The sequence below is a fragment of the Apium graveolens genome, chromosome 3, assembly GCF_009905375.1.
Source record: "Apium graveolens cultivar Ventura chromosome 3, ASM990537v1, whole genome shotgun sequence".
Lineage (NCBI taxonomy): Eukaryota > Viridiplantae > Streptophyta > Magnoliopsida > Apiales > Apiaceae > Apium > Apium graveolens.
This window is the reverse complement of record NC_133649.1, coordinates 144316315-144342623: the sequence shown is the minus strand read 5'-3', so window position 1 is coordinate 144342623 and position 26309 is coordinate 144316315. Positions and strand designations below refer to the sequence as shown.

The 26309-nt window shown below is 37.6% G+C and overlaps 2 non-coding genes across 2 annotated transcripts; one reads left to right on the top strand and one right to left on the bottom strand.

The window, feature by feature from the left end:
* Nucleotides 1-19841: 19841 nt before the first annotated feature.
* Nucleotides 19842-19948, bottom strand: LOC141716244 (small nucleolar RNA R71). The gene has a single exon (XR_012572961.1). It is a non-coding gene; the product is annotated as a small nucleolar RNA R71 (small nucleolar RNA).
* A 2717-nt stretch (nt 19949-22665) lies between these two features.
* On the top strand, nt 22666-22772 carry LOC141715333 (small nucleolar RNA R71). The gene has a single exon (XR_012572099.1). It is a non-coding gene; the product is annotated as a small nucleolar RNA R71 (small nucleolar RNA).
* Nucleotides 22773-26309: the final 3537 nt, after the last annotated feature.

Here is a 26309-nt window from a genome sequence, read left to right as displayed (position 1 = left end):
CATTGATGATGACGACCCTATGACCTATAATGAGGCTATGAGTAGTGTTGACTCAGAGAAATGGCAAAGTGCCATGAAATCCGAAATGGAATCTATGTATACGGTATACAAAAGAAAGATTATAGCAGATGGCCAGGTGGAGACCTTTAAAGCCAGGCTTGTGGCAAAAGGATTCAAATAAAGGCAATGGATTGACTTTGATGAAACCTTTTACCTGTACCCCTGTTAAAATCAGTTCGGATTTTGCTTGCGATTGCTGCTTACTACGACTATGAGATCTGGCAAATGGCCAGATGGTTTTCTTTCCAAGGGAAATGAAAACCTAGTGTGTAAGCTGCTGTGAACCATATTTGGTTTAAAGCAAGCTTCTCGTAGATGGAACATCCATTTTGATGAGACAATCAAAGAGTTTGGTTTTATCAAAAACTTAGATGAACCATGTGTCTACAAAAGGGTTAGTGGGAGCACGGTAACATTTCTTGTATTGTATTGAAAGAGAGTTGACACACATAACAACATAGCAGACCCACTCATAAAGCCACTTTCTAAAAGTCACTTTGATCGTCATAAAGACAAGATGGGTATTAGATACCAGAGTGATTCGCTTTAGTACAAGTGGGAGATTGAAAGAGATATATCCTAAGTCCAATCACGTATGAGGATTTAGGAATAACTTTTATGTAATCTATTTTGATTTCATTGATATTAATAAAAGACTTGTTTTGTTTTTATTACGGGCTCTATCTATTTAAGTGTTTAAATAAGATATACCATAGTTTAGAGTAAAGCTTTTTATGGATTATGATGAGATCATAATAGTGAGACCTAAAAGATGATAACTCTAAACTTAAATAGTTCCTGGTCATAGGATTACTAACTGGTAATTAATAATCCGCAAAGATTGGTACATACTATGCTTGCACCCTTCAGGAGGATGTCTGTTCTCATAGGCATTTGTGTGGTGACACTATAGCTAGTATGTAGGTGCTTATTAGGGAATAAGTTCACTGAACATGACTCGATAAGTTGAACAACTAATGGAGATTACTCACATGTCAATAGTTATTCACTGAGTGATAGTTGTACAAGTGTCCTTAGAGTTGAGATCGTTAAAGGTATCTTATATATAATAAAATGTGCTTTGGTTTAGTCCTTAGTCTCAAGGACATCCATTAGGTCTATTCTGGGCATAGGAATTTGTGTATAGAGATAGTTAACGTCAATAAAGGATCTACCCCTTCCAGTATAGGAAGAGAATATCCTATGTTATTCTTAGTATGCGATTCTGGAATCTCTGGCCAGAGTGTATGAAATGAGAAAGGAGTTTCTAATTTGCATTAATATGAACTTTGCATTATGAATAAGAAATCATATGATTAAATTTGATAGGCTTGACACGAGATCCATGCCTTGTATTTATTCGGGATATTATAAGGGTAGAAGGAATTCATTGTACGGTAACTAGTCACTGACAGGTTCTTGATATTCTAAGCAGTGAATTCATATTATCCGGATAGTCGCGATATGTTGAGAAGCATCACTCACGATGTAGAATAAATATAATTAATCAGTTAATTATATTTAGTGAATTTTAGTATTCATGTAAATAATTAATAAAAGTTTATTATTATTTATTTCTACTACCGGCATAATATTGAACCTACAGGGTCACGCCATAAAAGAATATTTTCTTTGATGAAATAATGAGAGAGAGAATTATTTTCTAAATAGTTAAGAAAAAGAAATAATGATTAAAATAGTTTTAATTACTATTAAAGCATTTTATGAAGATAAAATGTGGGGGTTAATATATATAAAGATATATTATAAAACCCTAGGAGAGCCCTATAAATAGAATGAGATGGATGGCTCATTCAATTTTTTACACATAATTTTGGTTTTGTGAAAACCCTAGCCTCCATCTTCTTCCTCTCTCTCTCTCTCCCCAAAACTCCATTTTATAAAAGCTCGGTTTTATTAAAGGTTCATCAAAGAGGATCGTTCTTGGTGGATACCGGTAGAGTGTTTCACACACTGAGGAGCAACTACTAGCACTCCAATTATATAAAGCTTCGATTCACGAGGTATGATTTCGATTCCTCAGTTTTTCCCTTTTATACATTTTTTCTATATGTGCGGTATATGGTTTTTACGGAATAAATATTATTTCACGCTTCCGCTCATCCGTAAATTCCTTCAGCCTCGTCCTTAGAAAGAATAGCCATGTAATTATTAGGAACAAACTTGGCTCCATCATAGATTAGATTTTCGGGTGCCATTTCTGTAAAGAAATAAGTGAGAAAATATATGTATAGAAGGTGTTTGATAAAATGTCTGTAAAAAATAGCTTCAGAGAATATTAGAGAGAGAGAGAATAAGAGAGTTTAGAGAATAAGAAAAGTAGGTAAAAGATTGTAAAATCTTTTACAATCTTATATATACTCTCTATTTAAAAATAGTTATAATTGAAGTAGAACAGACTTTAGACACCTGTCACGCAGTAAATAGTCAAAACATTGTTAGTGGGCACGGGAAATAAGCAGTAATAATTGTGCACATGCAGTTGTCAAGGCATACATGTTTCCCACTAACCAAATGATTATCACTATTTTTCTCTCACTTAATTATTTTCTGATAAATATGACTGTTACAGTAAATACCACAAATAAGTCAAGTAAATAAATAATGCCACATAAGCATCGGAGTTTCCATCAGGATTTGCATCAGAACTTGACTATTATCAGAATTTAACGTTCATCAGAACATGGCTTCTGTACTCAAAAAGTGAATGTCTGTTTCTGTGATTCTTCATACAAATACTGACTGGTTTCTTCAGATTTTTATCATCAGAACTTTCATCAGAACTTGTCCTCAGAATTTATGCAAATAATACTTAACTGTTTGTCAAAAATAACTTAATCACCACAGTAATTTTCATCATTCATATGGAGTGAGAGTGTGTGTATTTGCAAATGATCAGATAAAGATTAAAGTCTGATAAACTTCAGTATATCTTAGAAATAAGGCATAACTAAGAAAAGTGCTTAAAATCTGTCTTTAATTTTGAAGCCTACTATAGAATAAATTTATGCAAGAGTCCACCTCAACTATTTGTGCTCATTTTATGCATCTTTTGACATTCTTTTTATAGCGGCTTCTCAGTGTAAGTGAGTCACAACTGCTATCAGAATTTATGCTATTATCAGAGTATTTCTCCAGTAATCAGAGAATGTGAAAAGTCACCAAGAAAAATTTATTTGCTTTTCTAATGCATATAACTTAATACCAACAATGCACTTGGGTCTTCCCATTCACATATTTACTCTAGATCTCAAAGGAGTACCTGACTTCAATTTTCTTTTCTTTTCTTTTCTTCAGATAAGTGAGGCTTATCAAGCATGTAGTTCATCCTTAAGATTTACTGACATCAGAATTTGATAGATAAGAAGCAAGAAGCTAGTTTGTGACTTAGTAATAAGATACACAAAGTAAATTTGACTAAGCTCAAAATCAGAATTTACTTGTGTTAATGAATTTCCACATAAATAACTAATTCAAACATGGGATAACAGTTTGTTAAAGACTACTAAGTCAGCATCTAACAGATAATCCTCATTAGAGTGAATAGTCATGGAACATTCAAAATACTATCAGAGTATATAGAATCACATCAGATAATAATCAGTATTTAATATATTACAGTTTAAGCACAAATTACATGGAGTTAAGACAATCTGTAAACACTGATCATAAAGTCTGATGCATGAGAACAAAAACTAAGCAGATTTTGAGAAAGAACCTGAAATCATTCCAAGTTCATTTATCAATCTTATAAAAGTAGCTTCATATAGTGGTTTTGTGAAGATATCTACTAGTTGTTGATCTGTTGGAACAAAATGCAATTCTACTGTACCTTCCATCACATGTTCCCTTATGAAATGGTACCTAATGCTGATGTGCTTTGTCATTGAGTGTTGAACTGGATTACCTGTCATAGCAATAGCACTTTGATTGTCACAGTAAATAGGTATTTTAGAAAATTCTAACCCATAGTCCAGTAACTGATTCTTCATCCAAAGAATCTGTGCACAACAGCTTTCTGCGGTAATATATTATGTTTCTGTAGTTAATGTGGAAATTGATTTATGTTTCTTGCTAAACCAAGAAACCAATCTGCCTCCAAGAAATTGGCAGCTTCCAATAGTGCTTTTCCTTTCTATTTTGCATCCTGCAAAATCTGCATCTGAGTAACCAATTAGCTTAAAATTTGATTCTCTAGGATACCACAATCCTAGATCAGCTATACCCTTGAGGTACTTGAAAATTCTTTTCACAACTATTAGATGAGGTTATCTTGGATCAGCCTAAAATCTTGCACAAAGACAGGTAGCATACATGATATCAGTTCTACTTGCAGTTAAATAGAGTAAAGAGCCAATCATACCTCTGTAGTTAGTAATATCTACTGATGCTCCAGTATCTTTATCTAACTTGGTTGCAGTGGCCATGAGAGTGGATGCACTTGAACTATCTTGCATTCCAAATTTCTTGAGTAAATTTCTGGTGTACTTGGATTGATTTATGAAAGTACCTTCTTCATTTTGCTTGACTTGAAGTCCCAGAAAATAGCTAAGTTCTCCCATCATACTCATTTGATATCTTGACTACATTAGCTTTGCAAACCTTTCACAGAGTTTGGCATTTGTAGAACCAAAGATGATATCATCAACATATATCTGTACCAAAAGTAAGTCCTTTCCATGGTTGAGATAGAACAGTGTTTTATCAATTGTAACTTTGTTAAATCCACTTTCCAGAAGGAATTGAGCTAAAGTCTCATACCATGCTCTTGGAGCTTGCTTAAGTCCGTAAAGTGCTTTGTCAAGTCTGTAGACATGATTTGGAAATTTTGGATCTACAAATCCTAGAGGTTGTTCAACATATACCTCTTCTTCCAATTCTCCATTGAGAAAAGCACTTTTCACATCCATTTGAAAGACTTTAAACTTTGTGTGAGCAGCATAAGCCAAAAAGATTCTTATGGCTTCCAATCTAGCAACTGGAGCAAATGTTTCATCATAATCAATACCCTTATGTTGAGAGTAACCTTTAGCAACCAGCCTTGCTTTGTTTCTTGTAATTATGACATCACTGTCAGTTTTGTTTCTGAACACCCATTTTGTGCCAATAATTGATCTGTTCTTTGGTCTTGGCACTAGGGTCCAGACTTTATTTCTTTCTAATTCATTTAACTCTTCCTACATTGCTTGCACCCAATCAGCATCTTGAAGAGATTCTTCCACTTTCTTTGGTTCAGTCTGAGATTGAAAGGAATGATAGACACATTCATTTGATGTTGTTGTTCTAGTTCTGACACCTGCTTCAGGATCTCCAATTATTAAATCAGGTGTATGTGCTTTACTCCACTTCCTTGCAGATGGAAGTTGATCTCTAGAACTGGATCCTCCCCCATGATCCATGTTGTCTCCATCAGCATTTTCTGATGCTCCCCCTGAAGTTATGCTCTCTGAAATTTCAGAATTTGAGTTGAATCCTTCAGGAATTGAAGAATCAGAGTTTCCAGAATTATCAGAATTTGGCTAATCAGAACTTGATGAATCAGAACTTAAAGAACCAGTGACGGGTTCTGATGCTTCTTGAGAATCTTAAGATGTGGTAGGATCATTAACTTGCTCCCCCTGAACAGGTGCATTTTCCTTTGGAGTAATTACCACAGTTTCAATGACATCAGAGTTTAACCCGTTAGAACTTACATGATCAGGATTTAAGTCATCAGAATTTACAAAATCAGAATTTAAATCTTCATTTTCAAATCTCAATTGATCATGATCATTGAAATCTTCAAGTCCAGTAATCTTTTTATCATCAAAAGATACATTGATGGATTCCATGACAACCCTTGTTCTTAAATTGTAGACTCTAAAGGCTTTTGTGGAAAGTGGATATCCAACAAAAAATCCTTCATCAGCTTTTAGATCAAATTTTGACAGCTGTTCAGGATGAGTCTTAAGAATAAAACACTTGCATCCAAATACATGAAAATATTTCAGATTTGGCTTCTTTTTCTTCACCATCTCATATGGTGTTTTTCCATGCTTGTTTATGAGTGTAGCATTCTGTGTAAAACAAGCAGTCTGCACAGCTTCAGCCCAAAAATAGGTTGGTTGCTTTGCTTCATCAAGCATAGTTCGTGCAGCTTCAATGAGAGTCCTGTTCTTTTTTTCTACAACTCCATTTTGCTGTGGAGTTCCAGGTGCAGAAAATTCCTGCTTTATTCCATACTCTTTGCAGAACTCTTCCATGATTGAATTCTTGAACTCAGTGCCATTATCAATTCTTATTATTTTAATAGAGTCCTTGACCAATTTATCCAGTTGTCTGACATGATCAGTTAGAGTAGATGCAGTTTCATTCTTCTTGTGCAAGAAATACATCCAAGTGTATCTTGTGAACTCATCCACTATAACCATAGCCTATTTCTTCTTTGCAATGGACATGACATTGACTGGACCGAATAGATCAACATGCAGTAAGTGATAAGGCTCAAGAATTGAGGATTCAGTTTTTCTCTTGAAAAAAGATTTTCTGTATTTTGCCTTTTGACATGAATCACAAAGGCCATCAGGAGCAAATACTGATTTTGGCAGTCCTCTCACGAGATCTTTCTTTACCAGCTCATTTATGTTGTTGAAATATAAATGAGAGAGTCTCTTGTGCCGATTCCAGCTTTCTTCAATTGATACTCTACTTAACAGACAGATTGCAGAACCATCAGAGTTTGTTGAAAGTCTGGCTTTATATATGTTACCATGTCTTTAACCTTTCAGAACCACTTTGCCTGTAGAATTACTTACAACTTCACAGTGTTCTTCAAAGAAATCCACATGATAACCTCTATCACAGATTTGACTCACACTTAGAAGATTGTGTTTAAGTCCTGAGACAAGAGCTACTTTTTCAATGATGACATTCACAAGATTGATATTTCCATATCCCAGAGTTTTTCACGTGTTGCCATCTCCATAAGAAACTCCTGGGCCAGCTTTCTCCACAAAGTCTGATATGAGGGCTTTATTTCTAGTCATATGTCCTGAACATCCACTGTCCAGAACTAGGATATGTTTCCTATTGCCCTACAATCATAAAGACCACTATTTGTTAGTTTTAAGGACCCAGAGTTGCTTGGATCCTTTAGCCTTTTTAAGTTGTTCGCATTTGCAGCGGATTTAGTTTCAGAGTTTATGCTAACATGCTGTTTATGAGAATTTATATCAGACTTTGCATCAGACTTTACACTAAAAGGAATTACACTAACTTTCTTCAAAGAAGGTTTTATTTGATAATAATCATAGTACAAACTATGATATTCCTTACAAGTATAAATGGAATTCCATAAACTACCACAATAAAAACAAGGATTTTGTGGTTTAAACCTAATAGACTGACTCTTAACTCCTCATTTAGGAGGTAAAGAGTTTATATCTTTATTTTTCCTGTAAAAAGAAGCAAGATGGTTAAAGTTTCCACAGTTATAACATTTCTTTCTAGGAGCATTAGGATCAGGCATATAATTATTGCTTTTATTCACACCTTCCTTTCCATTCCTATTTTTCCTAACTTCCTTGACCTTGTTCACATTTCTAATCTCTTTCAGCTTATGCTTAAGCTGCTTCTTTATCATTAAACCTATGTTTACTGAAGCTGGTTTGTCCTGTTTTAATTTGTCAGAAGTTGACTTTTCTTTCACTTCTGTCCTAGAATCTATCATCTTTTCAGAATTAGACATTACAGTTTTTGCTACAAACTTAACATGATTAACTTTAGGCTTTTCAGCTTTCTTGGTAAAGTTTGGTTTAGATGACATAGTTTCATTTTCTTTTTTATCATCTTCATAACCTAAGCCCTCTTTCCAGTTTCCACTACTTAGTATATTCTGAGTTGTTCTTCCAGAGTTAGTCCAAGTTTTGATGATTTCTCTTCCCTTTTCTAATTCAGATTTAAGAGATTTATTCAGTTTTAGCACTTCATCTCAAACATACAAAGCATCATCTCTTTCTTTCTGAGTTTGATGGAACATAACTAACTCTTTTTCTAAGTAGTCATTTCTGTTTCTAAGAGCAAGACTTTCAGATGTTAATCTTTTATTTGTTAAAGTCTGATCTCTAAAACTAATGAACATGGTTTTCAGATATAATCTCAACTCAGTAATATCATCAGTATGAAAAGCAAAAGTTGTTTGAGGTACCTTCAATTCAGCAGTTTCAGGACTGCTATCAGCATTCGCTATCAAGGCATAGTTCACCTCATCTTCAGAATCTGAAGTGTCTGTCCGGCTTTTCTTCTTTGTGACAAGTGCCTTGCCATTATCACTTTTTCCTTTCTTGCAGTCAGGAGATATGTGGCCTCTTTCACCACAATTGTAGCATTTGACATTTGAGTTGTCTCCTCTGTCAGACTTTCCTCCTTTGCCTTCAGACTTTCTGAATCCTTTCTTTTCAGAACTTCCACCTTTCCTAGAAAACTTCTTGCCCTTTCTGAACTTCTTTTAGGCTATCTTTGTGATACCCTTCACCATAAGAGCACACAGTTGCATCATCTCTGCATCAACATCCATTTCAGATAAACTTTCAGTTTCTGAATCATCATCATCAGAATCTAATGATTCTGAATCAGACTTTATGATGAGAGCCTTTCCTTTGCCCCTCTTTGAGACAACCACTTTAGGAGATTCCTCCTCAGCTTTAAGAGAAACTGTCCTTGACTTTCTTCCATACCTCTTGCTCCTTTGATCCATCTCAAGTTCATGAGTCTTGAGCATACCATAAATTTCTTCAAGAGTAGTTTCAGTAAGGTCATAGTTGTCTATAATGGTAGTTGACTTCAAATCCCAATTTTCAGGAAGAGCTAAAAGGAATTTTAGATTTGAATCTTCAAGATCATATTCCTTGTCCACCAGTGACAGATCATTCAAGAGTTTGGCAAACATGTCATATAAATCAGTTAATGACTCATCAGCTTTTGAGTCAAAGTGCTCATACTCTTGAATGAGTATAGTCTTCCTATTCTTTTTGATTGCATCAGTTCCCTGGCGTCTTATCTCCAAAGCATCCCATTTCTCCTTTGCAGTCTTACATCCAATTACCCTGTTTGACATGAAATTATCAATTGCACTATGCAGCAAATGCCTTACCCTTGCATCCTTGGAAATAGATGAGATATCTTCACATATGTATTCACCTTTCTCCTTTGGTATGGTCTTTGCTGGTTGATCAGTAACTGCAACAGAGAGCTCGGTTGGCTTATATGGTCCTTCATTAATTCTATCAAGGTATTCTGGATCTGTAGCTTCCAGAAACATAGCCATCTTCACTTTCCATATAGGATACTCAGATGGTCTCAGTATGGGAACCCTAATAGTCTCATATCGACTGTGGGTTTGAGTGTTTTGAGTATCTGGAGTTTTGGTGGGCTTAGTTGGAGTTTGTGTATCTTCAGACATGATTGATTGTTTGGATCTTACTGTATGTGTGTTAACAAAAAGGCTCTGATACCACTTGTTAGGTCATACAACACTATAGAAGGGGGTTGAAAATAGTGTTTATACAATCAAATCGATTTCGAACACAAGTATGTAACACTAATCAAATATATTTAATATAATAAACTCTGTTACAATAGAACAGTTGTTCTCTCTCAGTGATGAACACTATCACTAAGAGCTGCTAGGTTACAATGAATAATGTTTCTCGATAATGATAACACATATAGTGTAAACCCTAAGCTGTGTTTATATAGTACACAGTTACAAGATATCTTCTAATTGATATGGAATATAATTCTGTCTCCTAAAATCCATCAATCAGATATTATCTTCTACAAGTCTTCTAGTCTTCTAACTCTTCAAGCATATCTTCTATTGTTTTAGTCACGATCCTTTCTTGTAAATCAGCTACTTTCCTTATCTGAAGTATCTGCATTTAAGTCCTGATATAAATCCTAACGGCCTTAAGTTCTTATATAAGTCCTGACTTCAATAAGTTCTGATTTCTAGTAAGTCCTGATATTAAGTTCTGAAACTAAACATAACAGATTAGACACGACATCTCAAATATATCTAACACAAGAAGCTCAATGAAAGCTTATGCCCGAAAGGTAGTATACCATAAGGAACGATAGTTGAAATTTCCACTAATTTTGATGATTTTGATTCGGAAGGGTTGAAATTCCCCCATGAAGACCCGATGATCGTCACACTATGATATAAAACTCTAAAAGATTCTTGGAAGATGGGACTCGCTGATTCTCAACTCGCATTTTATGATATGTTTCCATGATTAAAGGCCCGATGGAATCGGGGGCAAGTCCTCCCAATAGAAGACATAAAATTTTGAAAAACCGACGAACAGTGAGGAAATCCAACAACGGATTGGATTCTTATCTCTTTGTCACCGAAAAAATCAAATAAGGTTACTTATCTTTGAGCCTCACTTAAATAACCCTTGAAGAGAAAATTGATTGCTTTTTTATGGGAAAGTGGCAATGTATTCGCATGGATGTCAGATGATAAGCCCAGATTTAATCTTGAGTTGGTTATATATAAACTCGATAATGATGGTAACTAGAGTACGGTGAAGAAAATAAAGAGGAATTTGGTAAGAAGCTGATTATAAGGATGACATTCTTGAGACCATGAGAGTCTACGATAGAATAGAACGAAGAGCCTAGACAATGAAGAATACATAAAACATGTATTTTAAATGTTGAGGCACCACAAGATGGTGTTAAATCCTTAAATATGTGCCTTTAAGGTAAGATGTGAAAATTTTTGGACCTGATGATCTCTGAGAGGGGAATCAAGGCCAATGTTAACAAGATTTAAGTGATCCTGGTTATGGAACCCCCGTGTTCCGTTGAGAATATAGAGAAACTAAAGAGTGCAATTTAGGAGAGGTTCAACTTCGAATCCAGTGAAAAGCATTTGCCCTTATTTATGGCATTGAAGAAAGTAAGGGACTCTTTATAGATAGATAAAAGCCAGGTAATCTTTGAGGAATTGAAGAAGCAGATAACCGGAATACCCAAATAAGTACTGAATCTATACATGGAAAACTCAATTACGTAATGAGATTTATCCTTGTGAAAAAGACATAGAGGTTTAGCAACCCACCTACTAAGAGAGTAAAGTTTTATGTGAACAACTCCAGTATTGAGAAGTTCACACTAGCCATGAATGCGGTGCGAGAAAGTAACACTGTATTTTCCAAGTGTGCAAGATTGAATCTTGAAAAGCTAGCCCCTGGAAGACACAATCCACATCCATGATTCTAGTGGAAGGTTGTTTAAGTGGACAACTGAGCCTGGTGAATTTGGTATAAACCCATACTGTGTTTAAAACTTGACCGACTTCGTGGTTGAATGCACCATTGACAACCAAGAAGTTGGGGCAGGAAGATATACCCCACGATGGCAGGGAAATATGTAAACAATTATAAGAGATGATACTCAAAGACTATTGCATTACATTTGGATGGATCATCAAAAATAAAAATAAGTAGTGTAAGATCCTGATGGATTTATGATAAAGTTTATCCTGATATTGGATTTCTCAACAATGAAGGACGGAAGTTAATTTGAGTCCTTGGTGAATGGATTTGGCTTGGCTGAAACCCTGAGGGTCAAGAACCTCAAAATTTGTGGAGACTCAATATTGGTGATTTCTCAAGTAAATGGAGAATTTAAAGCAAAGCATGAGACAACAACAAAGACCCAAAAACTAATACAATACCGATAGCACCGATATGTGTGAGGACTTGTTGCCTAAGAGACTCAACTCAAAACTAGTCGGTGACCCGAAGATGTCATGGGAGCATGAATAATGCTTGAAAAGCTTTGAAGCTTCAATCTGATTGCAAGGACTTTTTGCAAGAAATAGTTTGTGATTCCTTACTTGAAATGCCCGAAACCCCAAAACACAAAGTTGTCCTTGAAGGAAGTACATGAGAAGAACCTCGGGCTATGCTCAGGGGGCAAGGCTTTCTCTCAAAATGTATCCTATTTGGATTCTATTGGTCGGAGATGATGGCCGATGACAAAGATAACGAGAAGAAAATATGGTAGATGCTCGAAGCACGCACCTAGATAACACCCAAAGGTCCTGATAATAATCATAAATTACTTTACGAGATGGCTTGAGGCTAATCATATAGCTATGATAACCATCAAGCAAGCAACACAATTCCCGTGAGAAAATGTGATACATGAATATGGACTTCCAGGAATGCTAGTGACGGATGATGGATACAAGTTTAACAACAAGGATAGTCCTTAATGGACTGAAGAAGAGGATCGAATATTCGAGAAATGCTTCGGCGGACTATGTACTTCCCATATCATAGGTGAGTCGTGCCACTTACAAAGAAAATGCGGGAGATACATTATTATTATTATTAACCTATATAGCTAAGATTGAGATGATCTTTGGAATCACTCTATCCCCAAGGGTTGAGGCCTTTGAGTCTGAAAAGAACGTAAAATATAAGGCACTTGCCCTAAATTTGAATAAGCCAACACCGAGATTGTTGAGGATCAGAAATAGTTTCTTATAACGTAAGAGGTAAAAGAATGATTTTATTGACAAGGGGTATTACTCCCTAGAGAGATTAATGCACCCAGAGTTGGGTAGAAAGGAAAGCTGAAACCCATGTTTCAAAGGGCCGCATCTAGTCAAGAACAAAATTAGGATGAGGCTCCTACAAGCTTAAAAACGTCTAGACTTGACATACTTTAAACCTCAAGGTTTAATTAAATCAAGCATCCAAGTAGGACATCGCACTTAGTCAGACGAACTAGAAATAACGCTCAAAGATGCCACATCCCAATGAACAGAAGGCTCGTAGAGACCACGTTCCATCCAATTGAAGGCTAGGAGAAGGCACGTTTCTTCCAAACGAACACTCGTGGAGCCATGATTCTATCGAGTTAAAGGATCAAGGATTGCAAGTGGTAAGAGTAGAATGCTATTATAAGATAAATCATGGACTGAACTTTGATTTGATATATTATAAGCTCCAATAGGGACAATGAGCAAAACGTTATGGCCGTTATAAGGCTTGAAACTCGAAATTCAGGTTCCCTGATCTGAAGGTTTAGGATTCGGAGTCTAAGGGATCAAAATTCGATTCCAAAGGGGTCAGAATTTCGGATCTAAAAACTTAGGATTCAAGGTCAAAGGGATCAGAATCCCGGTCTAGAAGGTCAGGATTCCTAATATAAAGATATGGGACTCGGGGTCTAAGGGGTTAGGATCAGGGACAAAGGTAGGGGGTGGTCGGCAGGTGCGGCCGCCACCCCAAACTCCGGTATTATCATAAAATTAGTATTAAAATTTATGAAACAAATTACATATTTATATATTTAGTAGTAAAAAAATTTTATTTTCAATTTTTGACCCTAAAAAATGTATAAATTTTATGAATTTAGTACTAATATTAATGATATTTACAATAGTTATGAATTTAAATACACGAATTCAAGTATATGTTGTACATTAAAATTGTTCAAAATAACATTTATTACTTTATTTAATATATTATAAATTAAAAATATATATTAGTTACCCCGAAAAAAGTTCGCCACCACATACTCCAGTTCTTGGTCCGTCCCTGGTTAGGATTCTTGATCAAAAAAGCCCACGACCAGAGCGTTGAAAACACCCTTAATTCAGTCATAATTCCAAGTCAAATATAAGATCTTGACCGAAATAATAGAAAATTTTGACCAGAATCCTGATCAAAAGACATCCTAATCGAAATTCCCACGACCAGAGCGAAATGACTCTTAATTCGGTGAGAACTGTGGTCAAAATGACAAAAGATGAAGTGAGTCGACCATAATATTGACCAAATTCTTGATCGAATAACATCCTGGTCGAATGGGGATTCCTTGTCGAAATTATAAAAAAATTGACCAAGTTCTAGTCGTGCAAAGTCCTGATCGAATTCTCGACGACCAGACTATTTCAGCCCATAATCCGATCAGGGCTGATCAAGGATATGGAAAACATGTTAAGTTTATAGGGTTCGGGTCCCCTCTACCAGATATGTTTTTATTATTTTTATAGTAAATATAATTGAGGAAACATATTATTAGTAATAATAATATTAAATCTATATTGAATTTTAGTTAAGATTTTTTTAACCCGGTTTGAGCTATTATTCGGAAAATTTTATCCGAGTTGAAGACTTACGACCTGTTATAGCAGGTGACCTTTTTCCTATAAAAGAAGATGAGAAGGGCTCATTTTCATACACACTTTCATTTCTCAACTTCTAAAATTATCAAACTCTCTCAAACTTTTATTTTTCTTCAAGCTCTTCAAGAATGTCTAGCGGACAAGGTCCTAGTAGGTCCTCTTTCTCCCAGACGGAAGCTCTGCACAAGAGGGCTACTCTTTGCTCCCTTCAAGGTATAGCTCTCGTCTCTCCCTTCTCCATTAACCATTGTTCCAACAGCCTAAACAGTATGTTAGACGAGATGGTAGACGAGTACCCAAGTACCGTCCATTTTGATGCGTTTCATCATACAAGTATGCTCCGCGAGAAGGATTCGAAGAGATTCAGTCGACTTACTCCTGGCCCGACTACTTAAAGATTCGTAAAGCTAATCTTAGTGAGAGGGCTTGCAACCTTTGTCGCTAAAGGCTATTTGTGTACAAAGCGGCCCTTAAGTCCGGGCTAGGTTCCCCCTACACCCTTTCATTCCGAGGCTTCTATCTGAGCTTAAGATTCATCCATGCCAGCTTTACCCCAACGGGTGGTCTTTCATTATTCTATTCATAGTTAGGTGTAATGACTTGGGCATCCCCTTGAGTGTGATGATGTTTCGTAAGCTTCTCCTTTGAGTCGACCTGGTTGGCTCGTGATACAACACAGTGCTCATGTTCCTCATATGGTGAACACCAACTCTCTCCATGAATCAAACCACAAATGGAATAAGAGGTTTGTGGTCATTGAATGGAAGGGTGGAGACTGGGGGACGTACTTCAGACGTGACTTTAACAGCCTAGTTGATAGTTCTCATTTCATTCTTAATCTTTCGGATGCCGAGATTCTAGCCCGAGACCTCCTCATTGATGACGACGGGAGAACCCCTTACGGGGAGTTCGTAACAGAAATCAAGCTCGTCGAAGCTGGCCTTAGCAGCCTTTCTATAGAGGGTATTTATTTTCGTTCTCCTTAACTTTGTGAAAGTTTATTCTTATAGCTGCTTTCTTTTTTTCTTGTTTCAGCTGCTGAGACTCTCGATTCCAATGTCAACATGAGCGATGTTGTTATGGGTAGGATGGCCAGAGATACAGCTAAGAAGGCCAACCGTATTCCTAAGATCCCTGCCTTCCTTGAGGCGTTGGGATCTGGTCAGAAGAGGATTAAAGACTTTGATGGGAATGCTAGGACCCCTTTTAAACCAGGATGGGGTATCTCTTCCAATGACTCTATGCTCAACAGTTCGAGCCTTGCCCTTGAGTGGTCGAAGAACCGCATCACTCCTTTTAACCTCCTATTTATCTCTTCCGGTGAGAAGCTTCTCGAGGTCGAGATGCTGGGGGCTCAAGCCCTGTACTAGGTACACTTCTCCATGTATAAACTTCGTTTAAGTGCATTTTTCCTTAGAACTTGAAAAACGTTATAGGAATCAATCCTCGGGGACTCGGCCCTTCTTACTTAAACATTTTATAACTCTATTCATGTTTTCCTTATCAGACCAACGCCTACTTCGCGGCGTCCTCCACCCAAGATGTCAAGATGAGAGGTGACTATAATGCACTGTAGACTTACATGAACAAAATGACTATCTCCTCGGGGGAGTGGGAGTCCAAAGCTCATGAAGCAGAGGGTAAGATTGCTGTCATGGAGAGGAAATATGACAGTTCGAAGGAGAAGTGGAAAAGGGAATGGAAATACCTCGTGGGAGCGTACCACAAATCCTCCATGTTCACCAAAATGATGGATGAGCATGATGATGAGATGCGCCCTATTAACCTGGCCATAGGTTAGAAGAGGGGAATCAAAGATGCTCAAGGCATATGGTCGGATGTGGTCGACCCGAGTCTTCTATATTGTCCCTGGCAGCTACCCGTCATGGACCCATCTGATCAAGCTTCCGGATCTGTAGTTCCGGTTTCAAGGGTAAGGCCCCCTCGGGCAGTCCTAACTCCAGAGCAGCTCTTCGTGGGAAAATTAGGGAGCCAATTCCAGGGAGTAGTTGTTCTTCTTCTGAGAAGGGCTCAGATGGTGAAGGGGAGGATTCCTCTAACGAGTGATTTTTATGGCCTTTCATGGCTTTAGTTGCCTCTTGTGGCCATATTTTCAGAACTTATTAATTCAAACTTTATTGATTGTAAACTATTGGTCCTTCGAGACTTTAACTTATGATCCTTCGGGATACCTATCTATGTAATTCGTTTAGTTTCATTTCATGCTTGTCTTTTATTTTCGGAATTTGGTCCTTCGGGACTTGTATTCTTAAGATGCTCATACTTAAATAAATCTATAGACAAGATGATAGAAATAAAATTGCGTAAATAGATAATATCTTCGAAGAAATAGGTTCAACCCTTACATAAAGCTTAATACTAAGTTCTAGGAACATATCTCAAAATTCCTAAATATAATAAACCTTCAGGTTAAAAGCGTGCCAAGTACAAGGCACTTCGTCACCGTTTAGGGTTTCCAACTTATAGAATCATCGTCATCATGTCTTTCTGACCTTATAAGGTCCTTCCCAGTTAGGGGCTAGCTTTCCTCTTTCCCCTACTCCTGATGCCTCAATCTTCCTCAGAACCAAATCTCCCTGCTGAAAGAACCTATCTTTAACCCTTTTTATTATAATAGAGTGAGTCTATTCATTGATGCTCTATATTGCGGGGGTTGGCCTCATCTATGACCTCGTCAATAAGATCGAGAGCGATCCTCATGCCTTCTTCGTTGGGCTCTGGTTCATAAGCTTCAATCCTAAGGGATCAATGCGTGATCTCATGGGGCACCACGGCCTCGGCTCCGTAAGCGAGCATGAAATAGGTAGCTTCAGTTGTCACTTTGTAGGTGCTATGATATGCCCATAGTATAGGCAGCAACTCATCCACCCAAGTGTTTCTTGAGCGTTCAACCCTTTTCTTAAGTCCATCAAGGATGATTCTATTGGCAACTTCCGTCGGCCCGTTTGTTTGTGGGTGAGCAATCGAGGTGAAGTGAAGCCCTATGTTATTGTCATCGCAGTACTCTCTAAAGTCTATATTATCAAATTGTTTCTCGCGCGGAATTCCAAATCGGCATATCACATTCTACCAGAAGAATTGGGAAATTTGCTTGGTGGTTATCTTGGTTAGTGCTTTAGTCTCAATCCACTTTGTAAAGTAGTCTATGGCTACCACAATAAACTTCCTCTGTCCCGATGCTATAGAAAATGGTCCAAGTATATCCATTCCCCACATCGCAAAAAGGATGGGTGCGTTGATAAATGTAAGCCTCTCTTGTGGCTGTCGTACTATTGGAGCACGCCTCTGGCATCTGTCACATTTTCTTCACATGAGCCTTTGCATCAGCTAGCATAGTTGGCCAGTAAAATCCCAACCAAGTTATCTTGTGAGCGAGGGACCTGCCCCCCAAGTGTTGTCCATAAATCCCTTCATGGGCTTCTTTAAGGGCCCCCTCTGCTTCAAGAGATCTTAAGCACTTTAGGTACAGAATAAAAAATGACCTTTTTTAGAGCAGGCCTTCAATTAAAGAATAACTCAACGCTCTGACCGACAGCTTGTGTGCCTCCTGGGCATCGCAGGGGAGCCACACAGTCTCTAAGTGGGTCTTGATCGGGTCTATTCAACAGATTATTGATAAGTGGATTTTATATCTACTCTTAACTCTTTATTACAAGCTTAAGTTGGTATTTTAGACTCAATTTGTTGGTATTTTTGAGATGTTTTTGTGTTATTGCATTTCAGGTATCAGTTAAATGAAGAAAGGAGGTTTTCAAGAAAATATGCTGAAAAGAGATAAGAATTGGAAGCCTAGGCCATTCTCAAGTTGTATATAATCTCTTTAGCTTTGCGTGGGCAGTTGAATCGCCTAATTCTGACGCGCAGAACTCAAGATAAGCCAAAAGAAGAATCAGTAGAAAAAATCCAGAAATCATGCGCGGCCGCCCCCAAAACCAGCGCGCCCGCACTGATTTTAGCGCGGCCGCCCTGCCCTTTTTGACCCAGAATCCTGATTTTAGTATAATTTGATGATTTTGAGGGTCCAAGTCCACTAGGGGCTTATATATACCAATAAAAAGACGTTTTAAACGACAAGGAGCGAGGGGAGAGTAATAAGAAGACCTAGAGAGCACGAGACGACTATGGAGAAGAAGACTTTTATTTTCTTTAGTATAGTTGATACTTGGATGCTTGTTTTCAGTTTGTCTTTGAACCCTAGTACTCTTATATAGTTTATTATCATGCTTTCTTTGGAACCCATGGTGACGATGAGTTCGGTTATGAACTAATCATTATCGTGGGGTTCTAACGGATTTTCTAATGGATTTCTATAGTTAATTTATTTCAATATCTTGGTGTCTGGTGATTGATTGATATCCTAGTATTATTTGTGCTTATTCGTCTTATGTGCGTAGCTAACATATAAGATAGCGTGTTAATCTCTATTTAAGTGAAAGTGAATATAGAGATTTAGAACTTGTCATGCTAGCATAGGTTCATGTATAATTGTTATGCATGATTCGTAGGTAATTTTAACCATCTTACTTGCCCTATATAATCACGATAGATAACTTGCACATTAAACCTTTATGTTGTCAAATTCTATAGACGTATAGGGTCTCAACATAATTGGTGTCTATTCAGCTTCCATCTCTTTTGTGGATGTCTGGTAGTAGGGCATTCGTGCAACGGAAGTTGGCGTTTACTAGTTTCGTGTTATATGATTAGTTGTCATCGCCATCACATGCTAAGGCTAAGAAAAATGACTTTGAATGTAGTAATGAAGTTAGAATCCCATATTTGTCTCATATCGTTAATTCAATCACTTTTATTCATAGTTAATTGCATGTTAGTTTAATCTTAGTTATAAATATCTCAACTTGTTATTGTCTTAGCATTGAGCAATAGCCATACTATTGTTGCATAGGTGCATAATCTTAAGTTTACTAAAAAGAGACTTTGTGGGTACGAATCTGATTTATATCTTATACTACTTGCGAACGCGTATACTTGCGTGTAACTTTAGCGCGTGTTTTCGCCCTAACAAGTTTTTGGCGCCGCTGCCGGGGACTTGCTGGTTAATTTTTAGTTTATGTGCTTGACATCAGTGGTCGTTAAAGTTCACTTACTCGGATTCCTTTACTATTACGGTTTACTTGTTTGTGTTTCAGGTACTCATTACAATAGGAGATCCAGCAGCACCAACGAAAGTGTTGATGGATTTTTCTCAACCCAAGATCAATAACATTCAATCTGGCATTGTGAGGCCAGCAATCACGACTAACACTTTTGAAATCAAGGCTAGCACGATTCAGATGGTACAGAATTCAGTCCAGTTCGGGGGTTCTCCAATGGAAGATCCCAATATGCACATTAGGGATTTCATCGATATCTGTGATACCTTCAAGTTCAATAATGTTTCTGAAGATGCTGTGAAACTGAGACTGTTTCCATTCTCTCTGAGGGACAAGGCTAAGAGCTGGTTACACACTCTACCAGCTGGTTCTATCACTACTTGGAAAGATCTTGCTCAGAAGTTTCTTACTAAATTCTTCTGGCGAAGATAACTGCACTCAGGAATGCTCTTACTCAATTTGCGCAGCAACCGGGAGAAACTCTATGTGAAGCTTGGGAGTGCTACAAGGAAATTCTTAAAAAGTGTCCTCATCATGGCATGCCTGATTGGATGATCATCAATTATTTTTATAATGGTTCTGGAGCACATTCTAGACCCATGCTTGATGTAGCAACAGGTGGAGCATTACGGGTTAAGAGCTGCAATGATGCTTATGAGTTAATTGAATTGATGACTGCTAATGAATATCAGTATCCAACCTAGAGATTGCCACAGGGCAAGGTAGAAGGAATTCTTGAAGTGTATATAGCTATGGCTATCAGTGCTCAACTAAGGGCATTTTCTATGAAGATCGATTCTCTGGCTAATTTTAGTGTTAATCAGATAACCAGTGTTTGTGAGCTGTGTGCAGGTTGGCATGCGACGGAGCAATGTACTATATCTAGTGAATCGGCTCAGTTTGTGAGAAACTTTCAAACATCACAGTAACCAGTTCCAGCCACTTATCATCTTAACAACTAGAATCATCCTAACTTCAGCTGGAGCAACAATCAGAATGCGATGCAACAGCCTTATCAACAGTATGCAGCAAAGCAATTCAACCCTCCTGGTTTTCAATAACAGCAGTATGCACCAAGACAACAACTTCAACTTCAACAACTACCGCATGGAAGTACAATTCAATCTAATGAAAAATCTGAATTGTAGGAGTTGAGGCTCATGTGTAAGAGCCAAGCGGTTTCTATCAAGACTCTGGAGAATCAAATTGGGCAGATTGCCAATGCTTTGTTGAATCGACAACCAGGAACGCTTCCTAGTGATACAGAAGCCAATCCATGCAAGAGGGAAGTTAAAGAACAGGTGAACACCATCACCTTGAGGTCCGAAAAGGTCGCAAGCCCCCAAATTCAGAAAGACGAAGTGTCTGAAAATTCTGTCCAGAATGCAGGTGCATCTACACCATTTCCAATTCCAGCAAATGAGCTTTTTACAGAAAAGGTTGTGCAGAAGGATGCCGAGGTGGAACCAAAGAAGAAAGCTATTGAAAACACTCCTCCCGAGGGTAATACAGGGGAGAACCAAGTCTATCCACCTCCGCCATATCCTAAAAGACTTCAAAATCTGAAGTTCGATAAGCAATTTGCCAAGTTTTTGGAGGTTTTCAAGTAGTTGCACATTAACATACCTTTTGATGAAGCTCTAGAACAAATGCCTAACTATACGAAGTTTATGAAAGGTATTCTCTCTCGGAAAGTGAAGCTCGATAACTTAGAGACCGTTGCTCTTACAGAGGAATGCAGTGATGTGCTGCAATAGAAGTTGCCTCCAAAGCTAAAAGATCCTGGAAGCTTCATTATTCCTTGCACCATCGGAAATTGTCGTTCGACAAGTGTTTATGTGACTTGAGAGCTAACATCAATATGTTAGCTTCGGATCAGGTAGACCAAGCTTCTTGAAGATAGACAAAGGCATCAGATTGATGCTAGCAGCCAAATCACATAAACACTTGTCGAACAACAAGTTTCCGATGGTGCAAGGAATAGTGAAGCTTCCAGGATCTTTAAGCTTTGGAGACAACTTTCGTTGCAGCACAGCACTGCATTCCTCCGTTAGAGCAACGATCTCTAAGTCATCGAGCTTCAATTTCCGAGAGAGAATACATTTCATTAACTTTGCATAGCTAGGCATCTGTTCAAGAGTTTCAGCGAAAGATATGTTGATGTGAAGTTTCTTGAAAACTTCCAAAAACTTAGCAAATTGCTTATCCAACTTCTGCTTTCGCAACCTTTTAGGAAAAGGAGGTGGAGGATAGAACTATTTTTCCCCTGTATTACCCTCAGGAGGAGTGTTGACAACAGTTTTCTTCCTTGTTTCCACCTCAGCATCCTTCAGCACCACTGTTTCAGCTACAATCTCATTTCCTGGAATTGGTAAGGATGCAGACGCACCTGCATTCTGGACAGAATTTTCAGAATCTTCATCTTGCTGAATTTGGGGGCTCGGGACCATTCCAGACCTCAATGTGATTGCGTTCACCTGTTCTTCGACTTCTCTCTTTCCTGGATTAACTTCTGTATCACTAGGGAGTGTACCAGGTTATCGATTTAACACAGCATTGGCAATCTGCCCTATTTGGTCCTCCAGAGTCTTGATAAAAACAGCCTGGATTTTGCATATAAGATCCTGGTTTTTTCACATAAGCCTCAACTCCTCCAATTCAGATTTTTCATTAGCAGATTGACCGACACTTCCATGCGGTGGTGTTGAAGTTGGAGTTGTTGTATTGGTACATACTGTTGCTGAAAACCAGGAGGATTGAATGGATTGGATCCAAACTGCTGATAAGGTTGTTGTACCACATTCTGATTGTTGCTCCAACTGAAGTTAGGATGATTCCAGTTGTCAAGATGATAAGTGTTTGGAACTGGTTGTTGCGATCTCTGAAAGTTGCTCATAAACTGAGCTGATTCACTAGATATAGTGGATTGTTCCATCGCATGCGAACCTGCACAAAGCTCATAAACACTCGTCCTCTGATGAACTCCATAGTTATCCAGCAAATTGATCTTCATAGACAATGCCTTTTCGTTGAGCAGTGATAGCCGTAGCTGTATCCACTTCAAGAATTCCTGCTACCTTGCTCTGTGGCAATCTCTGGGTTGGATAATGATATTCATTAGCAGCCATCAGTTCAATTAGATCATAAGCTTCCTCATAGCTCTTGGCCTATAATGCTCCACCTGATGTTACATCGAGCATGGGTCTTGACTGTCCTCCCAAACTATTATAGAAGCAATTGATGATCATTCAATCAGGCATTCCATGATGAGGAAACTTTATAAGCATCTCCTTGTAGCTCTCCCAAGCCTCACATAGAGATTTTCCCGATTGCTGCGCAAATTGAGTAAGAGCATTTCTGATTGCAGCTATCTTCGCCATATGGAAGAATTTAGTAAGAAACTTCTGAGCAAGATCCTCCCAAGTGGTGATAGAACCTGTTGGTAGAGAATATAACCAGCATTTAGCTTTATCCCTCAGAGAGAATGGGAAAAGCCTCAGCTTTATATCATCTTCAGAAACACCATTGAACTTGAAGGTGTCGCAGATCTCAATAAAATCCCTAATAAGCATATTGGGATCTTCCGTTGGAGAACCCCTAAACTGGAATGAATTATGCACCCATTGAATCGTGCTAGACTTTATTTCAAAAGTATTAGCCGAGATGGTTGGTCTGACAATGCTAGACATGATGTCATTGATCTTCGGTTGAGAATAATCCACCAAAGCCTTCAGATTCGCTGTTGGTTCTCCCATTGCAACAAACACTTCTTCTTCAACTTTTTCCTCAACAAAGACACGAGACTGAGAATGCGTTCGCATACACGCTCTCTAGAGTACCTGAAACAAAATAAGTACACGTGTAAGTAAAATATATGAGTCACTGAACTTTAACAATCACGGATAACAAGTACATAAACTAAATAATTAACAACACTGAGTCCCCGGCAGCAGTGCCAAAAACTTGTTAGGACTATAACGCGCGCTAATAATACACGCAAGTATACGCGTTCGCAAGTAGTATAAGATTTAGATCAAATTCGTTCCCACAAAGACTCTTTGGTCAATTTAAGAATATGCACCTATGCAACAATGATATGGTTATTATCCAATGCTAAGACAAATAACAAGTTGAGATTGTTTATAACTAAGAATTAAACTAACAATTATAACTAAGAGAACAAGAATGGTTGAATTAATATATATGACAAACTTGGGATCCTAACTTTATTAAATACTTCATTCAATAGCCTTTTTGTTCTTAACCTTAGTATGTAATGGTGATGACACTAATCAGATAACACGAAACTAGTAAATGCCAACTTTCGTTGTACGAATACCCTACTACCAAGCATCCATAAAAGAGATAAAAGTTGAATAGACACCAATTATGCTTAGTCCTTATATGTCTATAAGAATTTAAAACATAACGGTTTAATATGCAAGTTATCTATCGTGATTATATAGGGCAAGTAAGATGGTTAAAATTACCTACGAATCATGCATAACAATAACAGATGAACCTATGCTAGCATGGAAAGTTCTAAATCTCTATATTCATTGTCGCTTCAATAGAGATTAACACATTATCTTATATGTTAGCTACAGACATAGAGAGAATAAGCATAACCAATACTAGGTTATCATACAATCATATATATCGAAACAATTTAACTAAAGAAATCCATATATAAATCCGCTAGAACCCCACGATAACGATTAGTTCATAATCGAACTCATCATCACCATGGGTTCCAATGAAAGCATGATAATAAACAATATAAGAGTACTACGGTTCAAAGACAAATCAAAAACAAGCATCCAAGTATCGCCTAAATCAAAAAAAATAAAAGTCTTCTTCTCCGTAGCCACCTCGTACTCTCTAGGTCTTCTTATTGCTCTCCCAGGTCTCCTTCTTGTTAAAAATGTCTTTTTATTGGTATATATAGGCTCCAGGATGACCAGGACTCTCAAAATCTTCAATTTCGACTAAAATCAGGATTATGGGGCAGAAACTGGGTGCGGGCCCGTTGTTTTCGGGCACGGACATGCTGGAATGGTGTTTTCAGCGGTGCGAGCGTGCTGAATCTGGCCTGGCCGCGCCGACCTTCTGGAAAAATTCTGACATTTCTTCTTTTGGCCGTATCTTGAGTTCTGCTCGTCAGAATTAGGCGATTTAACTGCCCACGCGAATCTAACGAGATTCTCTACAACTTGAATCAATGCTTTTACTTAAGAAAAAACAGACTCAAATCTATAAAAGAAAACTATTGCATGAATGCAACAACGTGAATGCACCTAAATGATAATGCCATCGAAGTCATTGTTCTTAACCTTAGCATGTGATGGTGATGACCACGACTCTCAAAATCTTCAATTTCGACTAAAATCATGAGTCTGGGGCAGAAACCGGGTGTGGGCCCGTTGTTTTCGGGCGCGGACGCGCCGACCTTCAGGAAAAATTCTGACATTTCTTCTTTTGGCCGTATCTTGAGTTCTACTCGTCAGAATTAGGCGATTTAACTGCCCACGTGAAGCTAACAAGATTCTCTACAACTTGAATCAATGCTTGTTCTCATGCAAAAACAGACTCAAATCTATAAAAGAAACCTAATGCATCAATGCAACTACATGAATGCAACTAAATGATAATACCATCTATAGATTTGAGTCTATTTTGCTTGAGGACAAGCATTGATTCAAGTTATAGAGAATCTCGTTAGCTTCACGTAGGAAGTTGAATCGCTAAATTCTGACGAGCAGAACTTAAGATACGGCCAAAAGAAGAATCAGCTGAAAAATCTAGAAACCATGCACGGCTGCCCCCAAAACCAGAACGGCCGCGCCGACTTTCTGCCAAAAAACTAGCGCGCCCGTGCTGATTTTAGCATGGCCGCCCCTCCCTTTTTACCCCAATATCCTGATTTTAGTAGAATTCGATGATTTTGAGGATCCAGGTCCACTAGGGGCTTATATATACCAATAAAAAGATGTTTTTAACAACAAGGAGCGAGGGCAGAGTAATAAGAAGACCTAAAGAGCACGAGACGGCTACAGAGAAGAAGACTTTTATTTTCTTTTGTATAGTTGATACTTGAATGCTTGTTTTCGATTTGTCTTTGAACCCTAGTACTTATATTATTTATTATCATGCTTTCATAGGAACCCATGGTGATGATGAGTTCGGTTATGAACTAATCGTTATCGTGGGGTTCTAACGGATTTACTTATAGATTTCTATAGTTAATTTGTTTCAATATCTTGGTGTGTGGTGATTGATTGATATCCTAGTATTGGCTGTGTTTATTCGTCTCATGTGCGTAGCTAACATATAAGATAACGTGTTAATCTCTATTGAATCGAAAGTGAATATAGAGATTTAGAACTTGTCATGCTAGCATAGATTCATGTATAATTGTTATGCATGATTCGTAGGTAATTTTAACCATCTTACTTGCCCTATGTAATCACGATAAATAACTTGCGCATTAAACCTTTATGTTGTCAAATTCTATAGACATATAGGGTCTCAACATAATTGTTGTCTATTCAGCTTCTATCTCTTTTATTGATGTCTGGTAGTAGGGTATTCTACAAAGAAAGTTGGCATTTACTAGTTTTGTGTTATCTGATTAGTTGTCATCACCATCACATGCTAAGGTTAAGAACAATGACTTTGAGTGAAGTAGTAATAAAGTTAGAATCTCATGTTTATCTCATATAGTTAATTCAATCACTTTTATTCTTAGTTAAGTGCTTGTTAGTTTAATCTTAGTTATAAATATCTCAACTTGTTACTATCTTAGCATTGAGAAATAGCCATACCATTGTTGCATAGGTGCATAATATTAAGTTAACTAAAAAGAGTCTCTGTGGGTACGAATCAGATTTATATCTTATACT